Source organism: Neomonachus schauinslandi, chromosome 11, assembly GCF_002201575.2.
Source record: "Neomonachus schauinslandi chromosome 11, ASM220157v2, whole genome shotgun sequence".
In the NCBI taxonomy this organism is placed as follows: Eukaryota; Metazoa; Chordata; class Mammalia; order Carnivora; family Phocidae; genus Neomonachus; species Neomonachus schauinslandi.
In genome coordinates this window covers 90955963-90971675 of record NC_058413.1, presented here as the reverse complement: position 1 = coordinate 90971675, position 15713 = coordinate 90955963, and the positions used below count along the sequence as shown (strand labels likewise).

General features: G+C 38.4%; 1 pseudogene; it reads right to left on the bottom strand.

Annotated features, from left to right (window-relative positions):
* Window positions 1-10221: 10221 nt before the first annotated feature.
* On the bottom strand, window positions 10222-12220 carry LOC110586076 (annotated as a pseudogene).
* Between the last annotated feature and the right edge of the window lie 3493 nt (window positions 12221-15713).

The window sequence follows — 15713 nt, the reverse complement described above, 5'->3', positions numbered from 1 at the left end:
ATTTTTGCATCGATGTTCATCAGGGATATTGGTCTGTAATTCTCCTTTTTGATGGGGTCTTTGTCTGGTTTGGGGATCAAGGTAATGCTGGCCTCATAAAATGAGTTTGGAAGTTTTCCTTCTATTTCTATTTTTTGGAACAGTTTCGGAAGAATAGGTATTAATTCTTCTTGAAATGTTTGGTAGAATTCCCCTGGGAAGCCATCTGGCCCTGGGCTTTTGTTTGTTGGGAGATTTTTGATGACTGCTTCAATTTCCTTAGTGGCTATAGGTCTGTTCAGGTTTTCTATTTCTTCCTGGTTCAGTTTTGGTAATTGATACATCTCTAGATATGCATCCATTTCTTCCAGGTTATCTAATTTGCTGGCATAGAGTTGCTCATAATATGTGCTTATAATTGTTTGTATTTCTTTGGTGTTGGCTGTGATCTCTCCTCTTTCATTCATGATCTTATTTATTTGGGTCATTTCTCTTTTCTTTTTGATAAGTCTGGCCAGGGGTTTATCAATCTTGTTAATTCTTTCAAAGAACCAGCTCCTCGTTTCGTTGATCTGTTCTCCTGTTCTTTTAGTTTCTATTTCATTGATTTCTGCTCTGATCTTTATTATTTCTCTTCTCCTGCTGGGTTTAGGCTTTATTTGCTGTTCTTTCTCCAGCTCCTTTAGGTGTAGGGTTAGGTTGTGTATTTGAGACTTTTCTTGTTTCTTCAGAAAGGCTTGTATTGCTATATATTTTCCTCTTAGGACTGCCTTTGCTGCATCCCAAAGATTTTGAACAGTTGTGTTTTCATTTTCATTGGTTTCCATGAATTTTTTTAAATTCTTCTTTAATTTCCTGGTTGACCCATTCATTCTTTAGTAGGATGCTCTTTAGCCTCCATGTATTTGAGTTGTTTCTGCCTTTTCTCTTGTGATTGAGTTCTAGTTTCAAAGCACTGTGGTCTGAAAATAGGCAGGGAATGATCCCAATCTTTTGGTACCAGTTGAGACCTGATTTATGACCTAGGATGTGATCTATTCTGGAGAGTGTTCCATGGGCACTAGAGAAGACTGTGTATTCCGTTGCTTTGGGATGGAATGTTCTGAATATATCTCTGAAGTCCATTTGGTCCATTGTGTCATTTAAAGTCTTTATTTCCTTGTTGATCTTTTGCTTAGACGATCTGTCCATTTCCATGAGGGGGGTGTTAAAGTCCCCCACTATTACTGTATTGTTGTCAATGTGTTTCTTTGCTTTTGTTATTAATTGCCTTATAGAATTGGCTGCTCCCATGTTAGGGGCATTGATATTACAATTGTTAGATCTTCTTGTTGGATAGACCCTTTAAGTAGGATATAGTGTCCTTCCTCATCTCTTATTACAGTGTTTTTTTAAAATCTAATTTGTCTGATGTAAGGATTGCCACCCCAGCTTTCTTTTGGTGTCCATTAACATGGTAAATGGTTTTCCACCCCCTCACTTTCAATCTGGGGGTGTCTTTGGGTCTAAAATTAGTCTCTTGCAGACAGCATATCGATGGGTCTTGTTTTTTTATCCAATCTGATAGCCTGTGTCTTTTGATTGGGGCATTTAGCCCATTTACATTCAGGGTAACTATTGAAAGATAGGAATTTAGTGCCATTGTATTGCCTGTAAGGTGACTGTTACTGTATATTGTCTGTGTTCCTTTCTGGTCTATGTTGCTTTTAGGCTCTCTCTTTGCTTAGAGGACCCCTTTCAATATTTCTTGTAGGGCTGGTTTCGTGTTTGCAAATTCCTTTAGTTTTTGTTTGTCCTGGAAGCTTTTTATCTCTCCTTCTATTTTCAGTGACAGCCTAGCTGGATATAGTATTCTTGGCTGCAGTTATTCTCATTTAGTGCTCTGAATCTATCATTCCAGTCCTTTCTGGCCTTCCAGGTCTCTGAGGATAGGTCTGTTGCCAATCTAATGTTTCTACCATTGTAGGTTACATATCTCTTCTTCCGAGCTGCTTTCAGGATTTTCTCTTTGTCTCTGAGACTCGTTAAGTTTTACTATTAGAAATCGGTGTGTTGACCTATTTTTATTGATTTTGAGGGGGGTTCTCTGTGCCTCCTGGATTTTGATGCCTGTTTCCTTCCCCAAATTAGGGAAGTTCTGTGCTAGAGTTTGCTCCAATATACCTTCTGCCCCTCTCTCTTTTTCTTCTTCTTCTGGGATCCCAATTATTCTAATATTGTTTCGTCTTATGGTATCACTTATCTCTCAAATTCTGCCCTCATGAACCAGGAGTTGTTTATCTCTCTTTTTCTCAGCTTCTTTATTTTCCATCATTTGGTCTTCTGTATCACTAATTCTCTCTTCTGCCTCATTTATCCTAGCAGTTAGAGCCTCCATTTTTTATTGCACCTCATTAATAGCCGTTTTGATTTCGACTTGGTTAGATTTTAGTTCTTTTATTTCTCCAGAGAGGGTTTCTCTAATATCTTCCATGCTTTTTTCAAGCCCAGCCAGTATCTTTAAAATCGTCATTCTGAACTCTAGTTCCGACCTCTTACTAATATCCATATTGATTAAGTCCCTGGCAGTTGGTACTGCCTCTTGTTCTTTTTTTTGAGGTGACTTTTTCCATCTTGTCATTTTGTCTAGAGGAGAATAGATGAATGAGAGAACAAAATGCTAACAGGGTAACAGCGACCCCAGAAAAATATACACTAAACAAATCAGAAGAGACCTGAAACTGGGGGAAAGGAAAGGGAAAGAAAGAAAAAAAAAAGAATATGATCAAATATGATCAGGCTGGTGCATAGATCAGTGCCACACACTAGATTTTGGGCAGAAGAAAGTACCTCCCAAAATTTTAAAGAAAGAAAAACTTATATATGTACAAAAATAAGGGTTGATATGATGAAGGGTTGGAATATGACTGTAAAGATGAAAATTATAAAAGATTTTATAAAAGGAATTGATAAGAAGTTGGTTGAAAAAAGAAAGAAGAGGAATTTAGAAAAGGGGGGGAGAGAATGCGATCAGGCAGGAGACTAGAACAAAGCCATACACTAGAGATTTAGGGTATATTTTGGTCTGTTAGAAGAAACTGTATCCCAAAATTTTAAAGCAAGAACAACTTATATATATACTAAAAATAAGGTTAGGGATAGAATATGAATAGATAGAATATGAATCTAAAAATGAAAAATAAAAAAGATTTTTAAAAAAGGGATTGATAAGATATTGGTTGGAAAAGGGAAAAAGAAAAATTCAAAAAAAAAAGAAAAAGAAAAAGAAAGAAAATTTAAAAAATTAACTTTGAAAGACTAAAGAATCATGGTAAAAAAGCCATGAATTCTATGTGCATTATTCCCCTAGCGCTGGAGTTCTGCCGTTCTCATTGATCGGTAAACTTGGTCTTGACTGGCTGTTCTCGCTGATCTTCTGGGGGAGGGGCCTGTTGCCGTGGTTCCCAAATGTCTTTGCCAGAGGCAGAATTGCCCCGCCCCTGCCAGTCCGGGCTAAGTAACCTGGTCGGGTTTACTCTCCACAACTTTTGTTCCCTGTAAGCTTTCCGTCCAGCTTTGGAGGAGGAGAGTGAATATGGCGGCCTCCCAATCTCCGCCCCGGAGGAGCCGAGAACTCAGAGACCCACTCCTCAGTGCGCCCCCAGAGAAAAGCCATCAGTCACTCCCATCTCCCCGGTCTCCGACCGCACTCTGTGCTCACCCGGCCTGTGACCGCATATTTCTATCTCTGGCACCCGACCCCGTGCAGAGTCTCCAAACCCAGGAGATCCCTGCGGTGCACTCCCGCGCCACTCCTCCTGGGGGAAGAAGGTAAGTCTCCCCGGATCTGCCGCTTGTTGGGTCCCTGCTGGAGGAGCAGTGGCCCGACTGTGCCACGGATCACGGTTTATGGCAACCCTGAGCTGAGAGCCCACGCCTGGGCTCCATCTCTGCAGCCAGCTTCCCTCTCCAATACCTGGGAGCTCTGCCGCACTCAGGCACCCCTGGTCTTTCTGTGACCCCGAGGGTCCTGAGACCACACTGTCCCACGAGGGTTCCACCCCCCGCTTAGCCACCAGAGCGACGTCCCTCAGCGGAGCAGACTTTTAAAAGTTCCGATTTTGTGCTCCGCGGCTCTATCACTTGCCAGAAGCAGCCAACAGAGGCCCCTCCCCCGCTGTCTATCCTCCCAAATAGCGCCTCGGATTCACTTCTCCGCATGTCCTACCTTCCAAAAAGTGGTTGCTTTTCTGTTCAGAGAGTTGCTGCTATTCTTTTCTTCGATCTCCTGTTGAGTTTGTAGGTGTTCAGAAAGGTTTGATCCCTATCCAGCTGAATTCCTGGGACCAGATGAATTCCAGGTCTCCTACTCCTCCGCCATCTTGCTCTTCCCTCTTGTATCTTTATATTTTAAATGGGTTGCTTTGTAGGTCAGATAGCACTGAGTTTTACTTTTTTTATCCACTCTCTCAGTCTGTCTTTTAATTGGCATACTTAGACTATTTATATTTAAAGTGATTATTGATATAGTTGAATTAATATCTCTAATATTTGAATCTATGTTTTATTTGTTGCCCTTGTTTTTGTTTCTTTTTTAATCTTCTATTCTCTACCTTTTCCAGTTTTAATTGAGCATTTATATGATAACGGTTTTTTTTTCTCCTCTCTTAATATCAACTACACTTTTTTTTTTCTTTCAAGATTTTATTTAAGTTCAGGTTTCTGGTTTCCGAAGTCTGTTGTAATTCTTTTTTTTTTTTTTTAAGATTTTATTTATTTATTTGAGAGAGAATGAGAGAGAGAACATGAGAGGGGGGAGGGTCAGAGGGAGAAGCAGACTCCCTGCCGAGCAGGGAGCCCGATGCGGGACTTGATCCAGGGACTCCAGGATCATGACCTGAGCCGAAGGCAGTCGCTTAACCAACTGAGCCACCCAGGCGCCCGTCTGTTGTAATTCTTATCCATGGTTTTATGTTGGTAATGTACATATTTGTCCTCTGCCTTCTTTCGAGATTTTCTTTTTGTCTAGTTTTCTGCTGTTTGAAGGGGATATGGCTAGGTGTTGATTTTTTGTATTTATCCTGCTTGGCTTCACTAAGGTTCTGTGTCTCATTAATTTAAAAAAATTCTCAACTATTATTATTTCAAATTTTTCTTCCATTTCTTTCTTTTTTCCCTGGTATTCTTTTTATAATTGTCCTATGATTCTTGGGCATTCTGCTCCACATTTTTTGTTCTTTTTTTCTCTTTACATTTCAGTTTAGGAAAATTCTATTGACATATACCTTCAGGATCACTGATCTTTCTTCTGGCATGCCTACTCTCCTACTGAGCCCATCAAAGGCATTTTTCATTTCTGTGATAGTGTTTTGATTTCTAGAATTTCCTTTTGATTTTTTCTTAAGTTTCCCTCTCTCTGCTTACATTACCCACTGTTCTTGCTTACTGTCCACTATTTCCATTAGAAGTCTTAGCACAGTAATCATAATTGTTTTAAATTCCTGATTTGAGAATTCCAGCATTTCTGCTCTATCTGGGTCTAATTCTGTTGTTTCTATTGTCTTCCATTGTTTTTTCCATTGACTTTTATATTGCCTTTCAGTGTGCTTTGTTATTTTTTGGTGAAAACTAAGCATGATGTTTTGGGTAATAGGACTTTAGTGTGAAGTTTTGTGTTTATCTGGCTAGGAGTTATGCTGTATTTACTATTTGCTGTAGGTGTCTGAGGCTTCTATTTCCTCTAGTGTCATTTTTGTCTCCGCTTTTGTCTTTGGATTTCCCTAGAAACTCTTAGAGTCTGAGCCTTGCCATTCTTTCAACTCTGTGCCTGTTATTATAAAGATTTGTTGGGATAGGAAGACTAAGTGGGACAGTAGGACCAGGAGTTGGGTATTGCCCTTACTTTTCTCAACCTTCACCATGAGAACCTGATGGTGCTCCCAGAGGTAAAATTCACAAAAGTGTGGAGGCCCCCCTAAGTCCTTAAGAGTTTCAACATTTCAAGCTAGTCCATACTCAGCCTCCAGCAATTCATCAATTACTGGTGAAGTGTATGTATATAATATATGTGTATAAGCTCCAGCAGCTTCAGCTCCAAGTAAGCTGTGATTCTGTATTCTCACCTCTCTCTCCAGTTCTCCAGGAGAGAGTTGGCTCTGTGACCTCAGGTCTCCATTGGATCTAAGAAGCTGTTGCTTTTCAGTTTGTTCAGCTTTTTTCTCAATGTGAGAATGAGTGTGACAACTTCCAAGCTCTTTACCTCTTGGAGCTAAAACCAACCCTTATTTTTTAAAAATAGATAAATAAGTGCATATGTGAATGTTTTTTGAATTGAAAATCCTTGCCATTCTGCACCTTAAGCATTTTCTGGTGCTGCCCCCAACATAGCAACAAGCAAGCAAAGTCAGGCAGTCACATCATGGTATGGGGACAGAAAATCAGGAGAAACCAAAATGGTACCAGAGCCGAAGCTGCTATCGGTTTTCCATGTTGCCTCCTCTTTTCTCTTCTTTCCTACTCACACCTTTTCACATGTCTTGATTTCTCTTCTTGCCCAGCAATGTCCTCTGCTCACTCCTCATTATCTTCCATATCTACTCAAGATACATCTTTAAATGCCCTTTTACAGAATTTTAAAACAAAAAAGGGGGTCCCTAGATATATAAATAGATAAGTCAATACATAGAAATGCCTATTTCTAGGACTGGGAATAGTTATATCTAGGGGAGAATTGAAGCAAAAGGAAGGCTTATTTCTACAGTATACTTTTTTGTGCCATTTAATTTTCTTACCATACATATGTATTTTCTAGAAAAAAACCATTACTTTCTATCTGAAAGTTAATCACCCACTCTTAATCTGATCATGCTTTCTATAAAAAAATAAAATAAAGCTACAGCAAACACTATATTCAGTAGTGAAAGCCTGAATGCTTTTACCCTAAGATCAGAAACAACACAGGGATGTCCATTATTTTCACCTCTATTCATCATTGTATTAGAGTTCTTAGAGCAATGAGGAAAATGAAAGATCATTAAGGAAGAATCAAGTCTTTATTTGCAAGTGACATGATTATGTATATAGAAATAAAAAGATTTCCTATTTCCTCTTTTGCTAATTAAATTAATAAGTAAAATATTTAATAAAAGAAGCTAGCAAGGTGGCTGGATAAAAAATTAATGCCGTTGACCCTTGAACAACACAGGGGTTGGGGCATCAACTCCCACATGATTGAAAATCCACATATAAATTTTGACTCCCCCAAAACTTAACTACTAATAGCCTACCATTGACTAGAAGCCTTACTGATAACATAAACAATTAATTCATATTTTGTATATTATATCTTATATACTGTATGAGCTAGAGAAAAGAAAATGTTATTAAGAAGGGATGCCTGGGTGGCTCAGTCGGTTAAGCATCTGCCTTCAGCTCAGGTCGTGATCCCAAGGGTCCTGGGATCAAGCCTCACCAGGCTCCCTGCTCGGCCGGGAGCCTGCTTCTCCCTCTCCCTCTGCCCATCCCCCCGCCCCCCGCTTGTGATCTCTCTCTCTCTCTCTCTGTCAAATAAATAAAATCTTAAAAAAAAGAAAATCATAAGAAAAAATACATTTACAGTACTATACTGTAAAAAAATCCATGTATAAATGGGCCCACACAGTGCAAACCCATGTAGTCCAAGGGTCAACTCCATATAAAAAGAAAATGTATTTCTATATAGTAGTAATAAATAATAAAAAATTAAATTTTAAGGGACCCCTGGGTGGCTCAGTCAGTTAAGCGTCTGCCTTAGGCTCAGGTCATGATCCCAGGGTCCTGGGATCGAGTCCCACATCGGGCTCCCTGCTCCATGGGGAGCCTGCTTCTCCCTCTGCCTCTGCCTCTCTCTCTCTGTCTCTCATGAATAAACAAAATCTTTAAAAAAAATTAAATTTTAAAAAACCCATTTAAAACAGCATAAAAGATATTAAATTTCTAGAATAAACATAATATCCGCTTCAAAACAAGACAAGAATTTTTGTTCTTACCACTTCGATTCAACATTGTGCTGGCAGAATACAGCACTTTGGCTCCAAGCCAGCTTCTCTCCAACTAGTCACATAAGAATATTGTCCCATGGTCTTCAAGTAGATCCGTAGAAATATAGCCAATACAATTTAAAGAAAAGATATGGCCTTTTCTCTAAATGATTCTAAAGGAATTGAATATCTTCTTGAAAAAAATAATAAACTTACTGCCTCACACCATACATTATAACTAATTTAAAATTGATAAAAAATCTAAACATTAAAGGAAAAACAAAGCTTTCAGAAGAAAACATGAGAATATATTTATAACTTCGTAATAAAGATTAAATAGAACACAGCACTAACAGTGGAGAAAAAAGTTGATAGATTGAGCTTCATTAAAATTAAAACATCTATTGTCAAAAAGACATCATTAGGAATGGCCATCTGAATGGGCAAGACACAGACTGAACAAAAATAACTACAAGGTGTATGTCTGAAAAAGGACTCAGATCCAGAATATGCTTTCTTAAAACTCAAACTAATAAAAAAAAAAACTAATGATGTACTATATGTTGGCCAAATGAACTTAATAAAATATATATATATATTGGCAAAAAAAAAAAAAAAAAAGAAAAAGAGCTTAGACACTATTTTTGTGCAGGCAAAACACTTGCACGGGCACTTCACAAAGGGTGATCTCCAAATAGCTAATGAATATGTTATGAATATATATCTATGTCACCTGCAAATCAACATCATTACTTATTAGGGAAATGTAAGAAAAAGACTAAAGTGATATTACACTACATATCCAAAAGAGTAGTTAAAATGAAAAGAATTGAAAACAATCAGTGTTCAGAAGGATGAGGAGTGTCCTTACCGGGAAACTGTTGGAAGTGCAAATCACTTTAAAATCTTTGGAACACAGATGGTAGTATTTAAGAAGCCTAGAGGTATATCTATTCTGTGACCCAATAAATCCACAGCTAGGTACAAATCTGAGAGAAATTAGTATATTTCAAAGAAACTATATGCTCATGAATGTTCATAGTATCTTTATTCAAAATAATATGCAGAAACTGAAAACAAGCCAAATATCCATTAATGGGATAGTTGATAAATTGTTCTATATTCATGCAATGGAGTACCAAACAGTAATACCCAAGAACAAAATATTATACATATAATGTTATGGGTGAAACTCACATTACACTTTATATTGAAAGAAGCCAGACATAAAAAAATAAATGCAATATTTTTTATATGAAGCTCAAGAATGAGCGAAATGAATCTGTAACAATAAAAGTAAAAATAATAGCTATTTCCAGAAAGAGAACTGGGAGTAATATCTACTGGGAAGGGACAGGGAGCAATATTCTGAAATGATTCAAATCTATCTCTTGGTCTAGGTGATGGTTACATAGCCTTATATATGTGAAAAAATTCATTGACACTTAAGATTTGTGCACTTTGCTGTGCATAACTTATTTTTTTTTAAGATTATTTATTTATTTGAGAGAGAGAAAGCATGAGCAAGGGAGGGACAGAGGGAGAGGAAGAAGCGGAATCCCCACCTAGCAGGGAGCCAGACACAGGGAGCCAGATGCCGGGCTCCATCCCAGGACCCCAAGATCATGACCTGAGCTGAAGGCAGACCCAGGCGCCCCCGTGTGCATAACTTATACTTCAACTTAAAGAGGAGGTGAGATTTTTTTTATTTACCAACATTGTACTGATTTTCTTCAATCTTATGACACCCTCAACTCATAAGCAAATCAGTGATCTTTCCCTCTATAATATTATCTAAAGCACAGTCCTCTCCTACACTTTCATTTCTTTTATTACATCCCTATTGAACAGAACCATTCTAAAGGACAAAACTAAACATTTATCCTAATTTTACTTTTTTTGTAATAGAAGAGAACTTTCCTAAGCAAAGTTAATAAATCAAGGTATCTTGCAAACAGTTCACATACCATTGCTTCTAAGAGAACTGTTACCACTAATAATGTATTCAGGCCAAAAAATTGTTCTTCTGTTTCTTTATGTAAGCTGTGCCTCCATTTACCCAATACTGTGAATATATGACCTGTCCTGACTCCACCATCTCTTTGCCTTACCCTTATGTCCTACCATTTAAAAAATCAAGCTATATGCAATGCTTTAAAATACAATGGCAACTGCCTTCCTGATGAATAGTTGGTTGGTACTACTCTAATGACTCACGTCTACCCAAAACTATTGCTCAGTTACATCATTCAGACACTTGAAGTAAGTTTCCAAATTCTACCTTATTAGTCTGTAAATAATGAGTGAAGCTTATATCCAACATTTTTAACTCCCTTAAATCTGTATATCTCTCCATTAGAAGATCTAATAACTTAGCCTGCATCCTTATAGCTCTGGACACTGCCTCAGTGGATATCATGTTTGATTCTATATGGAAATTTACTTCCCACCAAAAAAACTTACATCTTTTAGCGTTTTTCAAGATCAAATTACCACATTTTTCACCTCCAACATTGTTGCAAAAATAGTGTTCCATAGATTAACTCTTGAAAAGTTGTATGACATCACTATAAATAGATTAGATTTCTTTAAATGCAAAAATAAAAATAAAAATCTTTGAAATGAAATATGCCAGGGAAAAGGTGCATCACAATAGTGTGGCTAAAGGAAAGAAGACCAAAGTGGATTAGAATTCAAGGGCTCGGATTCCAGTCCCAGCTCTGGCATGAGATACATGTGTGCCCATGGGCAACCTACAAAATATTTATACTTGATCTTAGCCAAAAGGCCGAGAAGCAATGTACTACAAAATATTTATGAGTCTCCAGTGTGTAATGCATCACATGAAGAGCTAGATTAGATTATTTCTTAGGCCTCTTCAAGAGTAACCATCTATGACTGTGGAAACTACTTTTATAAAATGATTAGAATAGTTAGGGTGGAATAAGGAGTAGAGAGAATACTTATGCTTAAGAACAAGTTAAAATTTTTCCTCTAAGAATAGGAGAACAAATACTGGCATTTGTTCCCCTCATTGGAGAGAAAAAGAAACTCCGATAAACAAAACTTTGGGTCTCCTTTCTCAGGCATTTTCAAGAGAAGATTTTTCTTTTTTTTTTTTTTTTTAAAGATTTTATTTATTTATTTGACAGAGAGAGAGACAGCTAGAGCAGGAACACAAGCAGAGGGAGTGGGAGAGGGAGAGGCAGGCTTCCCGCCGAGCAGGGAGCCCGATGCGGGACTCGATCCCAGGACCCCAGGATCATGACCTGAGCCGAAGGCAGACGCCTAACGACTGAGCCACCCAGGCGCCCAAGAGAAGATTTTTCTGCCCAAGGTTCTCTTCAGGGCAACTTTGACATCCTTGTTCCTCAGACTATAGATTAATGGGTTGAACATGGGCACCACAGCAGTATAGAATATGGAGGACACTTTCCCCTGGTCAAGGGGTAAAATAGAAGGTGGTTTGAGGTACATAAAAGCTCCTGACCCAAAGAAAAGAGATACCACAATTATATGGGAACTGCAGGTACTGAAGGCTTTGGATCTACCCTCAGTCGAACTAATGTGGAGAATGCTAGAAAGAATGAAACCATAAGAGATGAAAATGGTCACAATGGGTACCCCAATGCCAATGGTCACAACAATGAAGACCACCAGCAAATTTATATAAGAGCTATTGCAGGAGAGCTCAAGGAGGGAATGATGTCACACATATAGTGATTGACAAGGTTGTCAGCACAAAAGGTTATAAACACTATGTTTCCCATATGGGCCACAGCACCAAACACTCCCATCCCATAAACACCCAGCAAAAGGAGTAAACACACCTGAGGAGACATAGTGACTGTGTACAGCAATGGTTTACAGATGGCGACATAGCGGTCATATGCCATCGCTGACAGGATGTAGGATTCAGAAAAGACAAAGAAGTAGAAGAAAAAAAACTGAGTCATACACCCTGCATAGGAAATGATATTTCTCTTTGAGACAAAACCTACTAGCATTTTAGGGGTGAGAGTAGTGGAATAACTAAAATCTATGAAGGACAAGTTGAAGAGGAAAAAGTACATGGGAATATGAAGGTGAGAATTCAGCCCAATCAGGGTTATCAGGCCCAGGTTCACCACCGTGACCACATAGAAACCTAGAAATAGGAAGAAGAGGGGCATCTGGAGTTCTGGCTCATCTGTTAAGCCTGCGAGGACAAACTCTGTCACAGAGGAGACATTATCTGCAGCCATTGTCTGTAAGGGAAAAAGAAGTCACTAGACAGAAGGCTACACACCATGGAAGTGCAGGGAGTAACGGAGAAGACAAGGATAGGAACATTTACTGAGTATTAACTATGGGATAGGCTCTGTTCTAAATGCTGTGTGGCATTATGATTATCCCCATTTCACAGATGAGGACCCTGCACCTAAGTGACTTGCACAAGTCCCAATGCTGTTAAGTTACAGTAGAAGGTGAACTCAGGTGGTCTGGCTCCTGGGGTTTGAGGTTTTACACCCTCTGCTACAGGACAGACCAGGTCAGGCAGGCACTCACTGTCCTGCTTGGAGTCACAATGCTGTTCTCCACTAGCTCTCATCCATCTCTTTCATGGACACTCAAACGGCCCTGGTGAACAGAAAGTGACAACTCAGAGCTCAGACCCTCTGCTTCTGCTTCTCTACTTTGAGGATCAAAACTCTAATTGTCTTGCTGAGCTGAAGAACTTGATCTGATTGTAGCTTTGGCCCAAGTCTCTTGTTCAAATTCTAGGCATGAGACAGCATCCTTTCCAATGCCCATGATAACACAAGAGTAAAGAGTTTTATTCTGGATTGGAGATCTCAGTGATGTAGTTAACAGAGACTCCCTTAGGATCACTGCTCCAGAGACCCCCCTCCCTAAGGAAGAAGAAAATTTGTTTATGCCCTTGATAAAGTTTGATGTGGCTTTCAGTGACCTAGCCTTTCACTCTGGTTACATCTTTGTAAGCACAATTAACAACAAAGCCTTATGGGAAAAATAGTACTTGCTTCCCTGTATTGAGCACTTACTGTGTACCAAACACAGTATAGATCCAGCACCCTTATACTAAAACCAAGTTTCTAAAGCAATGCACAAAAAATAGTACCTTGTTTATTCCTCACAACAGCCTTATAGATTAGACCTACTAATCTCTCCTTTAAAGTGAGGGGCACACTGCTTGTAGGTTCCAGAATCTTGAGTCAAACCCTAGTCTGTCCAATTCTAAACTTCTTAGTCTTAATCACTAAGCATGCTACCTCCTTCTAAGTGACTGTGAAACCTCTGAAGCAGCATTTTTACTTACTAAGATCTCATGAGAGTCTTTATAGTTAAAAACAAGTACTTATATAACTTTAAGGGAATGTAGGAAGTGTTAAAACCAGGAAAGGTAAAATTAGGGTAATTAGACTTTAGAGAAGGATATTCATTATTTCAATCACATCCAATATATACCAAGAACTATTTGCACCCTCGCCAAGCCTAAAAATAAATAAACTTTCTCTGAATTTTCTCCACTACTTGATCCTTCATTTTAAGCTTGATTATTAAAAACAAATAACTTGCCAAACAACTAATAACAGCTTCTATCAAGACCTAAAGGCAGAGAACAGACTCTACTGCCAATATATCAGATAATGGGAAGTTGATGAAAGACTTTGAACAGGATGGCATTCTTTCAACACCTACCAATTAAACACCTACCCAATCCCTGAAACTCTTCCAAGTCCCGGTAATTTCTTCAGTGAAAAAACACAGTGATCCCTGCCCTCATGGGGCCTTTATTCAAGTGGGGAAAGACAGAAAATACATGAAAGAAAGAGACAAAACATGTAATATGAAAAGTTATATGAGGAAAAGGAATGTGAGGGACAGGGATAGAAAAGGCAACGTTTACAGATTTCAGTTTTAAATAGAATAATCTGACATTCGAATGATGACTTTGAAAGAGACCTGAGAAGCGTTTGCTTGGTAAGATCAGTTACTCTAATAAAACACTGGACATTCATCTCTTAATGCAGCACCTTTCCACAGCATCACATTTTTGTCCTGCACTTTAAATGTAATATGTTAACCCACATTATTGGATCTGAGGGAGGAAATTCTGATGGTAGTAACAGCATAGAGGGGCAAGAGACCTTGCTGAGGTTTTAGACAATCACAAGTCACACAATGTAGGTTATTAACTGAGACTAATGTAAAGATTAATAAAATTTGTGTGGCAACTTTTCCAGAGGCTTTTATATATTAAGTATGGCAAATTTTCTATCCAAAAAATAGGTCTCTATTTGGATAAATTCAAGTGTCAGTGGATGATTTATTTTTTTGCTGTGTTAAGAGCTGAAGACCTCTTGGAGAACTTAAGAAACCAAAACACAAAGGCAGAAGTCCATCTTCCTTAGGCAAATCCAACTAAAACCTCTGTACACATGCCTGTGTATGTTTGTGTGTGCACACGCATCAGCGAGGACTTGCTCGCCCTCGGCTAAGACTCAACAATGACAGTGCCTCATCTGTCTGTTTACACTTAGAAATTTCCATAGCCCAGAGCAACTCTAATGAATCCCAGTCCCTGTTCTCAATCCCTCTACACATATTTAAGAAATAGAAAAAACAATCCATTATCAAAAAATTAAAATAAGCACTACAAGTAAACTCTCCTTAAGACCTAAGGGCAAAGAAGACCTCATGGGTTTATTAAGTGTTCACTTTCCTTTAGGAATCTTAGAGGGTTCTTGAATGCATGATGCAACACCAGAAAAAATTCTAAGATTTTTGTCACCTCAGAGGTGGTTTCCATGGGAATTTCATTTCAAATGCATCTAGATTTTATTTCAAGTGAACCAGGGCTTCTATAAAGTCATTCTTATTATTGGCTTCTTCCAATACAAGCAGAAAGAAACATAGAAATAAATATTCTTAATTAAGTTACTTTTGTTGCAGAACTATCTTTCCCAAAATTTGAATCTCTGTATAATGGATTTCTTGTTCTATTTATTGCTAACACTAAAATATATGTGAGGCATGGATTATAACATACTAATATGGAAAATATGTATAATACAGTGTCTTTGTATATATACCTCATGCACATGCATTAAACCTCCAGTAGACATCCAGGAAGCACCAGAGTGGTGTGAGGTCAGTACCCTTTACTCCACACAAGAGAACTACAAGAATAAGCCACAATTCCAACCAAAAAAGTCTGAGAGGGAGCCTGTCCAGAGAGAAAAGATGGCAACTGAAATGTCTTCATTTGATGTAACTTCAGTTAGGCTCTCAAAGATGGGCGTAAAATTAAATTCACCGTCAGAAGTCATATGTGCTCTGGTAAGCGCTGTGAATTGTGCAAGACTGTTGAATCTCAGATCTGTACCTCTGAAACAAATAATGCAATATATGTTAAGAAAAAAAAAAAAAGAAGAAGAAGGTAGCGGGAGGGGAAGAATGAAGCGGGGGATATCGGAGGCGTAGACGAACCATGAGAGACGATGGACTCTGAAAAACAAACAGGGTTCTAGAGGGGAGGGGGGTGGGAGGATGGGTTAGCCTGGTGGTGGGTATTGAGGAGGGCACATTCTGCATGGAGCACTGGGTGTTATGCACAAACAATGAATCATGGAACACTTCATCTAAAACTAATGATGTAATGAATGGGGATTAACATAAGAATCAGAATAAATAAATAAATAAATAAATAAATAAATAAATAAATAAATAAAT